The sequence below is a fragment of the Kogia breviceps genome, chromosome X (assembly GCF_026419965.1).
Source record: "Kogia breviceps isolate mKogBre1 chromosome X, mKogBre1 haplotype 1, whole genome shotgun sequence".
In the NCBI taxonomy this organism is placed as follows: Eukaryota; Metazoa; Chordata; class Mammalia; order Artiodactyla; family Physeteridae; genus Kogia; species Kogia breviceps.
In genome coordinates, this window is record NC_081330.1 from 119,021,757 (window position 1) to 119,038,582 (window position 16,826).

Below are 16,826 nucleotides of genomic sequence, written 5' to 3' on the forward strand. Positions count from 1 at the left end.
CTAAGAAAGTAAATCTTTAAAGTCTTCATCACAAGAAAAAATTTGTAACTATGGTGATAAACGTTAACTAGACTTATTGTGGTGATCATTTTGCAATGTACACAAGTATCAAATCATTATGTTGTACACCTGAAACTAATCAGCTGACCCTTGAACCATGCAGGGCTTAGGGGCCCCGACCCCCCCTGCAGTTGAAAATCACCTATAATTTTACAGTCAGCCCTCTGTATCCAAGTTTCTGCATTCTTGGATTCAACCAACTGCAGATTGTGTAGTACTGTAGCATATATTTACTGAAAAAGAACCTGCATATAAGTGGACCCGTGCAGTTCAAACTCATGCTATTCAAGAGTCAACTGTAATGGGAACCTCCCTGGTGGTGCAGTGGTTAAGAACCCGCCTGCCAATGCCGGGGACACAAGTTTGAGCCCTGGTCCAGGAAGATCCCACATGCCACGGAGCAACTAAGCCCGTGCACCACAACTATGGAGCCTGTGTGCCACAACTACTGAGCCCTCGTGCCACAACTACTGAAGCCCACGCACCTAGAGCCCGTGCTCCGCAACAAGAGAAGCCACCGCAATGAGAAGCCCGCATGCACCAAAACGAAGAGTAGCCTCTGCTCGCCGCAACTAGAGAAAGCTTGCGTGCGGCAACGAAGACCCAATGCAGCCGAAAGGAAATAAATAAAATAAATAAATTTTTTTTAAAAAGAGTCAACTGTAATATGTCAATTACACCTCAACAAAAAAATAAGGAGTAAGGGCTGTGAAGCCAGATTGCCTGTGTTCATATTCTTCGTCTACAGCTTCCTAGCTTGTGTGATCTCAAAAAATTAGTTAATCTTTCTGTACTTCAATTTTCCTCACCTATATATAATGGGATGATAGTACCTACTTTGGAGGGTTGCTGTAAGATTTGAGTTTAAATATAAAGTCCTCGGGCTTCCCTGGTGGCGCAGTGGTTGAGAGCGCGCCTACCGATTCAGGGGACACGGGTTCGTGCCCCGGTCCGGGAAGATCCCACATGCTGCGGAGCGGCTGGGCCCGTGAGCCATGGCCGCGGAACCTGTGCGTCCGGAGCCTGTGCTCCGCAGCGGGAGAGGCCATGACAGTGAGAGGCCCGCGCACCGCAAAAAAAAAAAAAAAAAAAAAAAAAAAAAAAGTCCTCAGAACAGTGCATGGCACACAGTAAGCTCTCGATAAGTGTGTTATTTTCGCTCCCTTTCCCCTACTAGCTATCCTTATGCTGCTCAGAATGATCTTCCTAAATCATCTTAATAACTGCTACCATGTATTGAGTATCTACTATGTGCCAGATACCGTACTAGGCACTTTATACACAACACCCATTTAGTCATTACTCATTATCCCGAGTTTAGAGATGAACTCAGAGGACCCTGGGATTGGGACATGCAGTTCTTCAAAGTGACAGCATGCCCCTACTTGACAAAAGAAGCCAAGAAAGAGGCTTTTCTCCATGCTTGGCCAGAATTCTAAAGGAGGAGAAGCGTCAGGGCACAGATGGGGCTGGGCCAGGAGCAGCAACATGTATCAACGAGACAAAAGTGCGAGGGAGCGGTAAGATTCCGGGCCAGGAGAGAGCAGAGCCGACTCTCCCACCTGGAAACTCACCCTCTGGAGCTCAGCTCAGTTCCCGCTCCGTGGGCGGGCGTGCTGGCTTCAAGTGCAGGGCGGGGACAGGGCTGTGCCCCCTCAAACAAGGCCCCAGCCCCTCTCTCCACCTCTCCTCTTGCTGCTTTCCTGCCTCTGGCATGCACTGCAGCCGGAAGGAATTACTGCCTGACACTGTCTCCTCCAGGGAGCTTTCACTGATGAAAAAAGAACTCTTTCCTCCTTTGATCCCACGTCCACATTGACCTGTGCTTCTCTCATGGTGCTTTCCTTGCTCTACTTTTTGGTGGCGCTCTTTGTGTCTCTGTCTCACCCTTTCTTACAAACCAGTGACCTCCTGGAGGCATGGCCTGATTCACCTCTGTATCCCCTGCCATGCCCACCCAGCGCCTACCGGCTTCCCCAGTGTGAATGCATGGGGTCATCCCCTTCCCCATTCTCCTCTTTCGGGGGTCTCTGCTCTGTGGTAGAGGCTGTATATTATGGGGGTTAAAAATGCAGGCTCCAGAGTTCTGTGTTTGAATCTCAGTTCTTCTACTTCTCGGCTGTGGCTTTGGACAACTCACTGACCCTCTCTGCACCTCCACACTCTCATCTGTGAAATGGGATTGTGTGTGCGAGTAAATGAGTTTGCAAACGTAAAGGATTTACAACACTGACTAGTTCTCAATACACCCTAGTGACAGTTACATGGAATCTTACTTTTTGAAATCTAGTTCAATTTCAGTTCAGCTAACAAAAGAAAAGCACAAGCAGGGAGTTTACATGTGCTCGGCGCCTGCTACACATCCTGTTGGACTGATTTGGGGGTGCATGTTGGCAGCAAGCCTAACAGGTAGACTGACTTTTCAAACACCTCACTGAAGGTCACCAAATGTAAAAAACCATTGATAAGGATGCTAACAAACTCATTTAGACTTTCTACATCCCATAATGTTGCAAACAGAAGTGTGTAAGCCCCACTTTCACCTATCAGTGGTTTGTGGTGAAGGCTGAAGTGGACTCAACCAACAGAAGAAGCACTTGGAGGCTCTGATAATTCTGTCTTTCCCTCCCTTTTCACTTTCTGGACGTGGATTTGGGTTTCTTTTCTCAAGTGACCTGGGTGGTGAATAGATTGTCCCAAGAGCATGAGGCAATTCTGTTCATGGTGTTCCCTGCTGCTCTTTTTCTAGGAAATCCACCTGTGTTCTAAGAAGATGATTACATTCACCTCTGCCCTCAAGCGAGTCATTGAAAAGCTGAGCTACGGCCAAAGCTTCTCCAAAACAGTTTTGTAGAGATTCAGATGCATAAAATACTCAACTTCTACGTCCCAAAGAGTCTTAGAAAAGATCGATGGACAAGCGGCCCATCTAATGTAATTCACTTCATGTGCAGGCATATTTATATCATAGCAATGTCTCATTTATCTGACTTCTCAGGGAATGAGGACACTCACAGACCATAATTTCTGAAAACTACTGGAGCTAGTTCCTTTGGGTGCCCAAATCTTTTCTTTTTAAAAAAAAAAAAAAAAAGAAATGATTTCAAAGTGTGATTTACACTGCTGCTTTCTTTAAAAGAGAATATGGAAAATGATTTCATCCAGGGGGACATCATTTCCAGCCTCTCCTCACCACGACTCAGCCTGAGCACATCTTCTTCCCCTCAGAGCAGGCTCGGCTTCCATCCTCCTCTGTCTCAGGTGGAGGTGCCACGAACCACACAGTCCCTCCGAGAACCAGCCTCCACAGCGCCATCCCTCGCACCCCAACCCTGTTGATTTTTGTCACCTATTTCTCGCCTTCATTTCAATCTCTATTCCCACTGCCTGGACTACTGGCAAAGCCGCATCTCCACTCTGCATTCACTGATGGTCCATGTGAAATACTCACCGGCTAATGTCATGTTGTTGTTTGAAAATCTTTCAACGGCTTCCAGTTGCCTGAAGGATAAAGCCCAAGCTTGACAAGAGAGCATACGACACCCTCAGTGACACAGCCTCCTAGTTTCAAACTGCTCCCTCTAACCTTCCCTTCATCTCTGATTGAAATACAGCTCTGCTTAAGTTCTTGCACACAGGAGCCGCCAGGCCTTGCTCCTCCTCTCTCCTGGACCTGGAATACCTTTCCTCCTTCTCTTTGCCGCCTCAGTTCCAACTCTCCCTTTAAGCTGAGGCTCAAGTCCCTTCTTTCAGAAAGTCCTCCTTCTTCCCTGCCCATGCTTGTTGGCTGAGATGGATGCTCCTCCTTAGAGGTCCCATAGTGCCCTGTGCGTATGATGGGGTCAAGGGGAAGACCATGCAGAATTTGATCATGTGATGATATAGTTCAGTCCACTCACATTTCCCTCTCCCTGCTTTCACTCCCAGCGGCCTCTCACCGAGGCCATCTTTGGGCACATTATCAGTTGCCTCCTAACTCCCGTGACATTTTGGATACAGCAGCTTCTAATCTGCAGTGGCCTGGGGAACTGGATAATCAGGCTTATCAGGAATTGTAGATCCAAAAAAATGTCAAGAGTGGTTAGGTCGGAATATTGGCATTATGGGTGATATATTTTTCTTTCTACTTTGCATTTTTAAACCAAATTTCCTCTAATGAATATGCACTATATTTATGATAAAGATGTTAAGAATACATACATTTCAGTTAGTAAAGACTTTAATGAAGATCAGTACCTTACGCTAATTCCTGACAATTTCCAGATTCTGAGTGTGGTCCCCAGACCAAGACCAGCAGCCTCACCCGGGAGCTTGGTAGAAATGAGAAGTGGGCCGTACCTCAGACTTACTGAATCAGAAACCCTGGGGCTGGGGCCCGGCAATTTGTGCTTTAACAAGCCCTGCAGGTGATTCTGACACACACTCAAGTTTAAAAATCACTGGTTTAAGGAACAAAGTCCAGAATGTTAACATAGGGTTTGGTGACAACTGCTATTTCAGGTGTTCTGGAGCCTTCTTAGTTGTTGCTTATTTCAAAGTTTAGGGCCCTGTGTTCTAGGGGGTATGGCTTCCAAGCAGCTGCCGTCCGAACCCTCATGGGGATGAGGTGCATCTCTTCTGAAAAGGAAATGCCTAAACATACTGATTTCACGAAGAGGGAAAATATGAACAAAAAATAACATTTTCTCAAGCTAGGGGTGGGGATGGGGTGGGAGGGCCTTTGGATGGTGTTCGGCTGCACCGAAGCAAGAGACATCAATGATTTAACGGATGGGGGAGCTCACCTGTCTGAAGCAAGGTCCTAGAGTGACACCCCACTGTGTGCTGCGGCCGGCGGACAGGACGTGGTGGCAGGTTTCGCTCCCAGGGGGAAGAGGAGGTTCCCAGTTATAGGGGAAGTGACGTCAGGTGGCCTCATTAGTTACCAGGGAAACCAGCCCGGGTACGCCCCTCACCGCCCCTTCGATAAGAACAATTACTAGCTGGGGCCTGGGGCAGCAGGTGCGTAGGAAGGTCAGTCCTGTGAGTAGGGTGTAGGGGAAGCAGGCCCTGGTCGGGCAGGGGTATACAGAGAGCAAGAGAACAGCCATCTTGAGTGGCCTGACCATACAGGTGAACGAAGGGTTAGTTTTAGATTTCTTTTTAATGATTCCAGTCATGGATATTTGGACATTTAAAAAATATTGGTCAAAGGATTGACCGAAAAGTGCTACTAATGTTACTGGGCCCTGGAAGGGGTCTCCCTTCCTGCAACACTAACACGATGCAGAGGCCAGGTGTCCTTGTGGCACTAACTATGGTTTTGGGGATTGAGTATCATAAGGCAGGCGCCACAGGAGAAGAAAGTATCTTTTTTTTCTTTCTGTTCCAGGGAGGGCTTGGGAACTGTACTTTGCTTCAAGCTCTGGAATAACTTGTCAAATTTTTATTTCTTTTCACATAAGTAAACTTTAAATTAAAAATATAATACAAATTCAAAGTAACCTGTGCAGACAGATCACAAGGGTATGTAATGAAAAGTAACTCTTCCTTCTATTTTAGAACCCTAGACTTTATCCTCAGAGGTAAACCACTCCTGTTTCTCCTTCTAGGTATATTCTATATATATACAAGTATATATAAGTTCATATGTCCCCTTTTTGCCCCCAAAGTTTGGTTTTTTTCTATATCTAGTAAGCTGTAACATCTAAGATATTTAGAGCTGCCTCAATTTTTTTCACAGCTGTGTAGTATTCCATTCTATGAATGGGATTAATTTATTGAACAAGTTTGTTACACTTGAGTTTGGGAGTACCCTCCTTCCTTTTCCAGCCTTTCACCAAGAGAACATTTAAGCTGGGTGGGCTTCAGCTACAGTTAAACAGTCTTTCTTTGCTTCCATGTATTGTGTATGTTTTCTATCTCCATAATTTCAGATAACCTGGCATTTTGTGAGCAAATAGTTCCAAGGCTTACCTTTCTCCCTGGGGAGGCATTAACCATCCTTGTAAAAAATTTCTGAGTAACAGGGGGTGATGTCAGCAAGATGGCAGAATGGGAGATCTCCCCTACGCATATTCCTCCACAGCAACAATAATTTGGCAGCCATCCACTGACAAAAGTGCCTTCGTGGCAGCTTTGGGATCCAGGTAGGAGGTTGCAAAACCCTGGTGGAGCCCCAGTCTGAGGAGTGCCATTTGGAGAAGGAAGGCCCACGCCACCACGGCAGACTTGCAGACTGTGGCCCCAGCTACAGACCCAGAAACAGCCCCATCTCCCTGTGGACTTGGCCACAGTCCTATGTGGCCTTGATCCTGCCGTCAGCACTACGCACTAAGGGACCTGGAAGGAGCCATATTGCCCATGCTTTGGATAACAGGCCCACAAATCTCAATCCTGGCTGTGGATCCTGAAGCAGCTGCTAGCCCCTCTCAGCCAAGGTTGAGGAGCAGTCAGTCCTGCTGGCTCAGGGACCTAGCAGGAGACTGTCCATGCCCTCAGAGGAAGGCCCACTGACCTCAGCCTGTGCATGCTGAAGCAGCCCTGACTCCCATTACTACTATTCAAAATAATGCTAGAAGTCCTGGTCAGAACAATTTAGAAAGGAAAATAAATAAAAGACATCCAAATCAGAAAAGAAGTTAAATTATCTCTGTTAGCAGATGACATGATCTTATATATGGAAAACCCTAAAGACTCCACCAAAGTGTTAGAAATAAACCTGCACATATATAGTCACTAATCTTTGACAAGAGAGACAAGGATACACGATGGAGAAAGGATAGTCTCTTCAACAAAAGGTGTTGGGAAAACTGGACATTCACATGCAAAAGAATGAAATTGTACCCCTATCTTACACCATACACAAAAATCAACTTGAAATGGATTAAAGACTTACATATAAAACCTGAAACCATAAACCTCCTAAAGGAAAACTCCTTGACATTGGTCTTGGCAATGATTTTTTCAGATATGACACCAAAAGCACAAGCAAGAGAAGCAAAAGTAGACAAGTGGGGACTACGTCAATCCAAAAAGCTTCTCTACATCAAAGGAAGCAATAAACAAAATGAAAAGGCAACATATGGAACGGGAGAAAATGTTTGCAAACCATATATCTGGTAAGGGGTTAATATCCAAAATATATAAGGAACTCATACAACTCAAGAGCATAAAAACCAAATAATCTGATTTTAAAATGGTCATAGAACCTGAATAGACATGATCCCAAAGAAGACATACAAATGGCCCTCAAGTATACGAAAAGGTGCTCAACCTCACTAATCATCAGGGAAATGCAAAGCAAAACCACAGTGAGATGTCACCTTACATCTGCTAGGATTGCCACTATCAAAAAGACAATAGATAAGTGTTGGGGAGGGTATAGAGAAAAGAGTACAATTCCCTTGTACACTGTTGGTGGGAATGTAAGTTAGTACAGGCATTATGGAAAACAGTATGATGTTTCCTCAAAAAACTAAAATTAGAACTACCATATAATCCAGTAACCTCCCATCTGCATACACATTCAAAGGAAATTTAATCACTACCTTTAAGAGATATCTGCACCCTCACGTTTATTGCAGCATTATTCACAGTAACCAAGATATGGGAACAACCTAACAACTGGTGGATGAACGGATAAAGAAAAGTGGTATACATATACAAAGGAATATTATTCGGCTATGAAAAAGAAGGAAATCCTGCCATTTGTGACAACATGGATAAACCTGGAGGACATTATACTAAGTGCAATAAGCCAGACAAATACCGAGAAAGACAAATACTGTATGCTCTCACTTATATGTGGAATCTAAAAAAATCAAACTCATACAATCAGAGAGTAGAATGATGGTTTCCCAGGCCTGGGGCGGGGGGGGGGGGATGGGAGATGTTGGTCAGTGTGTACAAATTTTCAGTTATGAGATGAATAAGTTCTGTGGATCTAATGTATAGCCTCATGACTATAGTTAATAATACTGTATCAGATACCTGAAATTTGATGAGAGTAGATCTTAGGTGTTCTCACAACACAAAAAACTGTTAACCATGTGAGGTGATAGATGTGTTAATTAGTTTGATTGTGGTAATCATTTCACAATGTATACATATATAAAATCATCACATTGTGCACCTTAAATATACAAAACCTTTTTTTGTCAGTGGTACCTCAATGAAGCTGGAAAAAAATTTGAGAGTGCAGAGACCTCTTTGAGATTCAAAAGATACTGGTCACACAGCAAAATGTGCTGAGGTTAGCGTACAGAAAAGAAGATAAGTACTGGAGATTTTGTGCAAGTTCCCAGATTTCTTGAAGGCCTTATTTGGAAAAAGAATATCCCTTGGCATTTTATACTATGTCTTTGAAAAGATGAACAGAACACCCTATAATCATTCCCTCTCAAAGATGTGTTCTATGAATATGTCCCTGGATTAATTATGCCAAATGAGTGGGAATTTGCCATTTTATTTTGTATTCAATAAATATTCTTTGAATGCCTATTATGTGTCAGATACTGGGGATACACATCATTGAGCAAAATCTCTTGAAGCTTATGTTCTAGCAGAGGCCCTGCATTAGTTTGCTAGGCCTGCCAGAACAAAAGACTGGGGGGCTTAAACAACAGAAATTTATTTCTCACAGTGCTGGAGGCTAGAAGGCCAAGATCAAGGGGCCTGCAGTTTGGTTTCTCCTGAGACCTCTCTCCTTGGCTTGAAGACAGTCACCTTCTTGCTGTGTCCACACATGGCCCTTTCTCTGTGCATTAGCTTCCTTGGTGTCTTTTCCTCTTCTTATAAGGATATCAGCCATATTGCATTAGGGCCCACCCTTAGGACCTCAGTTACCCTTAATTACCAAATGCAGTCACATTCTGAGGTACTGGGGGTTAGAGCACTGACATGTGAATTGGAGGGGTATAGTTCAGTCTATAACAGGCCCCAAACTAAAAAGTCTCCTACCTGCTCAAAGTATCACTTCTTAAACTTTAATGTGCATACGAATGACCTGAGGATCTTGATAAAATATAGATTTTGATTCAATAGGTCTAGGGTGGAGCTTGCAACTGCATTTCTACCAAGCTCCGGGTAACGCTGACACTGCCCATCCATGGAGCACATTTTGCCAAGGCAAAGCCTTCCCCCCAAATAATAATTTTTTTAAAAACAACCTTTGGCCTCTAAACAATTTTACAGAAATAAAGTGAAATTCTTCCCACTGATGTATCATTCCAGATAAGAGACTGAGGCCTTTCTAGATGGTCATTTCTGCAAGCTGGACAGATCATATCAATTCCTTGGGGGTGTCATTATTCAGCCGCCAGTCAGTCAGCCCTTTCAGTCCTGGATGCCACCCATTAGGGGCATGACTCCCCAGTTAGCAGCACCAGGCAGGGATTTAGGAGGAAGCTTTAGGGGTCACCACCAGCTAGTGCTTGTTAGAGCTGGACAATGTCCTAGAGACCAATGACAACAATTGGGTTCCCAGTCCCTTTTGAGAGAGAAAAAAAGCTGAGGTGCAGATATGTGAAGTGTCTGAGGTCACATAGCTGGTGGGGGCAGAGCTGGGCCTAGGATCGAGGATGGCTGCACATTAGAAATGCCCGGGGAGCTTTTAAAGTGTACACATGCCCAGGCCCCACTCCAGACCAATTAAATCAGAATGCCATTATTTTCCCAAAGTGCCCCCATGGTACAAGGCTAATATACTAGTAGTTGAGAACTACTGTCCAAAAGCACTATCAGAATTACCTGGAGGACTGGTGAAATCAAAGACCGCCGGACTCCAACCCCAGAGGGTCTGATGCAGTAGGTCTGGGGTGAGACCCAAGAATTTGCATTCCTAACAAGCTCCCAGGACATGCTGATGCTGGTGCTGCTGGTCTGTCCTGGAGACTCTCCCCGTGGTCAACACATTTACCCAGTCCCAAAGGCAAAGAGCTGTGGTTGCCCCCACTTTTGGTACTTACCCCTCTGCACGCTGTTCTTGACTTCCTCTCATAAGGCTAATTTCCATGATTGCTTTTTGTAGATTTTGACCTGATTTTACCCATTTATAAAACATCCGGGTGTGGGTCAAGGTTAGAAATTGTATTTGCTCTAAGCTCCCCACCCTTCTATGAAGGGGAAGAAGGATAACCTTGCTTATTCTAAACACAGAATACCAGTTCTAACACTTCCATCAACCCCCTCCCGACACACACATTTTCCTGAGTTGTGTGTGTGTCTATGAATCAGAACATGACAATTTCATTTTCCTGAAAATACTCACTGAATTCCAAACTAATGACTAGGTTCTAGATTGTACCAACCCCAAATACTTGGAAGGTCTCCTAGATGTTTGCCAAGCCAAATACAGAGGCATGGCCACCTCACCGTGTTCCTCCAGCGGATGTACTTCCCAAATTCAACGAATGGCAAATCTGTATGTGAGGAATCTTCCCCAGCTGCAATTCGAACAGAGAACCTGGGAGTTCAACCGGCAGAGCTTTAGACACTGGAGCTATGGATGGAGATGTGGCTAGGGTAGAGGCCAAGGGCAGGATGACTTTTCCCATCCTTGCTATGATGGCTGTAAGAACCAGCAGATCACGTCCACAGCAGGGGGTTGAGGGGGGCTGTGGTGGAGAAATGCTCCCAAGCATCGGGAAGAGCCGTGGCAGCAGTGACTGCGTCACATGCCAGTGGAAGCTCATTACTCCGTTTTGGTGCAGTGTTAGAACCCCCAGCCCTTGCCTCAGCAGCATGTGTAGGCAGGACATTCTGTCTTTGAGGACTGCAGGCTGCGAAGGACATGGCTTAGGAGCCAGACCCTATTTCAAACCCCCTCCCTGCCACTTACCATTTGTGAACTTGAACATATTCCTACTCTTCTCATCCTTAAAATGGGCATAATATTTACACGCTCGTTGTGAGGATTTAAACTTAACATGTAAGTTGCACACAGTACAGTGCCTGGTACATAGTAGGCACTCAGTAAGTGGTACTTTTCATTGCCTCAAAATCAAATGTGGATTGAGGTAGGTACACCAGATATCACTTGCACGTTTTTTTTTCCCCACCCATTCAGTCTGAAGAACACACATAAATGCAGTGGAAAGAATAAAAATAGAACATCTGGAGACCTGGATTCTAGTTCCAGCTCTGACTCCAGCAGACCACACGACTCTGGCAAATCAATTACTTCTGTTCTCTCATCAGTAAAAGGGGGAAATTGTGCCCCACAACCTCCAAGGCGTCTTCCCCTCCAACATTACATATGGATCTGTGAGGTCATCAAAATGGCTCAAAAGCTCAGTGTTTAGTGTCCACCGGTCCTTGAAGCAGCATTTTCCAAACTTACTTGATAAGAATCACCTGGGAGCCGGTCACCTTGGATTCCGCTGCGGTTGGTTCCTGCGTCCACTGCTGCCGGTTCCACCGCGCTCCAGGTATCTTTTTCTGAACAAAAGCTGCCTCATCGTATGATTCAAGGATGGCTCTTCCTGTCATTGTAAAATGGGGTGGACAGGAATATTCAGGGACCACACTTTCAGAAGATGATACTTTGCTAGATCTCAAACAGTTTCCCAAGACCCTTATGGGAGTGCTACCAGAACGCCAGAAGTTCCTTGGACTCAAAGTTAAAGTTGATGTTTGCTTGTTAAACCTGTGACACGGAAGTCCCAGGCAAACCTGCAGAAAATGATGTTAAGCTTGAAGCTCTCAAACTGAAACCAAATACTAAAATCATGATGATGGGAACTCGTGAGGAGAGCGTGGAAGATGCCTTAGGTCCACCTCCTGACAATGATGATGTTATTAACGACTTTGATATTGAAGATGAAGTAGTTGAAGTAGAAAATAGGGAGGAAAACCTACTGAAAATTTCCTGCTGAGTAAAAGAGTACGAAGTGGAAATTTTGAATCCTCCCAGGGAAGGGAAAAAACTTTTGGTACTAGATGTTGATTATACGTTATTTGACCATACGTCTTGGGCAGAGACTGGGGTAGAATTAATGCGACCATATCTTCTTGAATTCCTAACATCTGCATATGAGGATCATGACATTGTTATCTGGTCTGCAACAAATATGAAGTGGATTGAAGCTAAAATCAAAGAGCTGGGATTGAGTTCAAATGCAAATTACAAGATTACCTTCATGTGGGACAGTGCTGCTATGAAAACAGTGCATACTCCAAGGAGAGGATTAATAGATGTAAAGCCTCTTGGTGTTATATGGGGAAAGTTTCCGGAGTTTTACAGCAAAAAAAAAAAAAACACACCATCATGTTTGATGACATAGGAAGAAATTTTCTAATGAACCCACAGAATGGACTAAAGATAAGACCTTTTATGAAAGCACACCTAAATCGAGACAAAGACAAAGAACTTTTAAAATTAACCCAGTACCTCAAGGAAATAGCAACGTTAGATGACTTTTTGGACCTAAATCACAAATACTGGGAAAGGTATCTCTCAAAGAAGCAAGGACAGTAGTTACAAGCTATACTGGCAGTTATTGAAGATACTTGAGATCCATGAACTTCTTTTTGCTTTTATGCTAAAGATCATTATGATAGTGCTGGACACTGCAGCAAATATCAGACTGCTTATACCTGGTCTTCCAGTTTTTTTGTAAATTTAATTTTATATTTTTTGAAGATCATAGCAATACGCCAAAAAAACCCCCCCAAAACCACCATTTTCCCACTGTATGAATATACTGTAACTCCTGAAAAATATTTTCTCCAGCATAGAGTACTGAGTTTAATTCCCCCCACACACACAAAAAGTGGACAAAAATGTATGCTTAACAATGTCATTTTGTGACTTTGGAAATAAGTATGTCTTGTGTTTTTGTCTCACTGTGTTGTTGTCTAAGCCCAAACCTACCTTGAAACTACTGTTTTTAAAACCAAAAAAAAAGTTTTTAGTAAGGAACCTAGTTTAGTATGCTTAAAACCACCGAGAATTTTTCTTATTCCTTTGTCATAAACACAATTTCTCTTATTACCCCACTACTTACATCTCTAAATTCTGAGCCGTCGCAGTTTGGTGTGTATGTGTGTCAGTGTTCTTTGAGTAAAACTGGAAAACATCTGCTCTGATACAGATATGTCATAGTGTGACAAATAGAAAACATGAGACTGAGGAATGAAACTAAGGAACAAGAGTGTGTTTCTTTGCGGTGGCCAAGTAGAAGCACTCCCGCCTAAAACCGTTGTCCTAAAAGCAGTTAAAGGCAGTACATTTTAAAATGGGACGTATCACTGGTTCAGTCCTAAAAAGCATGAACAAAACGTTTTTGTTCTGTTCCAGCTCTGTCCTCTCTAAGTGCAAACACTGTGTTGCAGTGAAAATATCTAGCCATAAGATTAAAAAGAGAAATTTATTTGCAATGTTTATGCCTGCAGATATGTAATGTGACCACTGTTTTGTGTTGACAGTATTGCTTTATACAGTTCCTCTATTTGAAAGGAATCTGATTCTTTCAAATAAACATGGTATGTATTGTTCTTACGGGGGACTATTTCAGTGGTGTAAATAATAAATTCCTTTCCTTAAAACATAAAAAAAAAAAAAAAAAAAAAGGATCACCTGGGAAACTTTCTGGGTGATCCAGTGGCTAAGACTCTGCACACCCAATTCAGGGGGCCCAGGTTTGATCCCTGGTCAGGGAACTAGATCCCACATGCTGCAACTAAGAGTTCGCGTGCCGCAACGAAGATCCCGCGTGCCACAACTAAGACCTGGCATAGCCAAATAAAAAAATATTTTTTAAAAAAAAAGAGGAGGGAAGAAACCATGAGGAAGATGTAGGATCCAGAAATAAGGAATCCAACACAGGCCAGAGAAGGTGAAGCCAGAAATAAGGAATCCAACACAGGCTAGAGGAGGTGAAGGAGAGTCCTGGGGGCAGCCCTGCTATGGGCCTAGGGAACAAATAATACAGACTGAAGCAATGCCTCCAAGAGAAAATGGAACTGATGCACTATTTAATGTGTTAAACCACACTGAAAGGAATTTTTAAGTTTTCTTAGAGAGTTTAGAGAGATGAATTAATGAGACATATAAAAAGCAAACAAAAAATAGGTGATAACTGGGGACCAAAGTTACATAGGATATAGAATATGATCATATCTACTATCAACTATGAACAATATTTATATAGTTAAAATGATATAAACACTCAATATTAACTTAACCAAATCTATGCTATAAATATATTGGGGGTGGTGGGAAGAAAAAGTATATGTTTAGGGAATTGTCTGAGATAGCTCAATCCTATTCTTCCATAGTAGCTAACTGATAGATAATTCTAAACTTGAAAACTTAAGCAACAGAAGTAATAACATTCTATACAGGAATATATAAAGAATTACCAGAAGAAGCATGTAAAAGATTTGAAAGTAGTTGCTTTTGAGAAGCAGAAAATGCGATTGGGAGTAAGGGGCAGGTGACTGCAGTCTTCAGTTTAAGACTAGTGATGCCATCATATTTTTAAAAACAACATATTTATATTAAAAATTAAATTAAAAATAAGTGCTATGTTATTTGGCTTGATAGGATTTTGGATTACCCAGGTGTGTGCATTTGTCAAAACTCAATGAATGTAGGGCTTCCCTGGTGGCACAGTGGTTAAGAATCCGCCTGCCAATGCAGGGGACACGAGCTCGAGCCCTGGTCTGGGAAGATCCCACGTGCAGTGGAGCAACTAAGCCCATGCGTCACGACTACTGAGCCTGTGCTCTAGAGCCCACGTGCCACAACTACTGAGCCCGCGTGCCTAGAGTCTGAGCTCCAGAATGAGAAGCCACCTCAATGAGAAGCCCATGCACTGCAACTAAGAGTAGCTCCCGCTCGCCACAATTAAAGAAAGCCTGCCTGCAGCAACGGAGACCCAATGCAGCCAAAAATTAATTAATTTTTAAAAACTCAATGAATGTATACTTTAATATTTACATATTTCATTGTATACACATTTTACATCAAAATAAAAAATAGATAAACAAATACTAAAATTCTAATTAATGACATGCATGCTGATATCTGTAATTTACTTTGAAATCCTTCAAAAAATAAGATGGATCAGTGAATGGATAGAAGGATGGATAAATATGTGATGAAACAAGTACAGGAAAATGTTAATGGTAGACTCTAGGAGGCAGGTATATAGGGGTTCACTGTAAAATTCTTTCAATGTTGCTGTGTGTTTGAAAAGTTTTATAATAAAATTTTGGAACAAATAAAAACAAACCCATCACTAAAACTCAAGAAAGAATGTTCTGTCTGGAGTACCAGCTAGGTAAACTTTAATCTTAAAATGCCACTTGCGGGCTTCCCTGGTGGCTCGGTGGTTAAGAATCTGCCTGCCAATGCAGGGGACACAGGTTCAAGCCCTGGTCTGGGAAGATCCCACATGCCGCGGAGCAACTAAGCCCGTGAGCCATAACTACTGAGCCTGCGCGTCTGGAGCCTGTGCTCCACAACGGGAGACGCCGTGACAGTGAGAGGCCCACGCACCGCGATGAAGAGTGGCCCCCGCACAGAAACGAAGACCCTACACAGCCAAAAATAAATAAATTAATTTAAAATGCCACTTGCTTTCCAGAAGCATTCTGTAGCCATTTGACCTACAGATGACCAATCAAATCAAAGAGGGTAGTGACATGTGAAGATGAGGGCAGTCTGATATTTCTTGTTGTCATTTTTACCAGTTTTCTACAGGGTATGTATGTGGTTCAACAATGAATATTCAATCTCTCTTAACAAGACTTGTCCTCCAATCATAAATATCCCTGTTGTCACATGCTCATCTATCTCTTAGCTCCAACTGAATTGTAAACTCATCCAAGCTACAGTTTGTAACCTCCAGGGTCACACACTAGTGGCTTATCAATACCAATTTTACTCTGATATACCACAGAGGAAAAGTAGCTCTCTGGAATAATACATTTAGGAATGGGTAAGCCAGAATGTCTGGGGAATAGAATCATACAACTTTCATTACAATGACTCTTAGGGCTTGGATCCAGTCTGGTTGTGAAGAAATTAAGGGTAAGAGAGATTAAGTGACATATCCAGAGTGATATAGCTATTTAGTGTGGTTATCTTTGGGTATTTTCTTCTTGATGCCCATTTAAACTATTAAATAAGTTTATGGAATGTGACACACATATACTTGAATAAACACCCACCTTTTCCCCAAAGAGGCACTTGATTTAAAAGGAACTACGGGACTTAAGAGACTGTTACTGAACCAAACTTGGGTCTGCTTGCCTGACTTGCAACAAAGTCAACCTACTGACACTGGGCTATAGTGAAGGAAAGTACAGCATTTGTTGCAGGGCCAAGCAAGGAGAATGGGCAGCTCATGCTCAAAAGACCTGAACTCCCTGATGACTTTCAGGGAAGGGTTTTTAAAGGCAACATTAGGTTTGAGGGTTGTAGGGTGCATGATCAGCTCATGGACATTCTTCTGATTGGTTGGTGATGAGGTCACTGGGTGGTATTTTGGGAGTTAACATCATCAACCTTCACAGCATTAAAAACAACAAAAAAATCAACCTTCTGGTTCCAACCAATCTGGGGTCTACATGCTTGTGGTCAGCAAGCAGTTAAGTTCTTCCACTTGGTGGGGTTTTAGTATCTGCAAAACAACTCAATCATATGGCTCAGGATATTATCTATAACCCATAAGGAGGAACTAAAGGTCCTTGACTTTATTTTATGGCTTAACTATTATTATTTTGTCTTGTTTGTTATTTTTTTGTTTCTGCATTTTCTCACTTCTCTGATTCAATTT

General features: G+C 43.0%; 1 pseudogene; it reads left to right on the plus strand.

Moving 5' to 3' along the window:
• The first annotated feature begins 11,415 nt into the window (after window positions 1-11,415).
• LOC131748684 (ubiquitin-like domain-containing CTD phosphatase 1) lies at window positions 11,416-12,710 on the plus strand (annotated as a pseudogene).
• The last annotated feature ends 4,116 nt before the right edge of the window (window positions 12,711-16,826 follow it).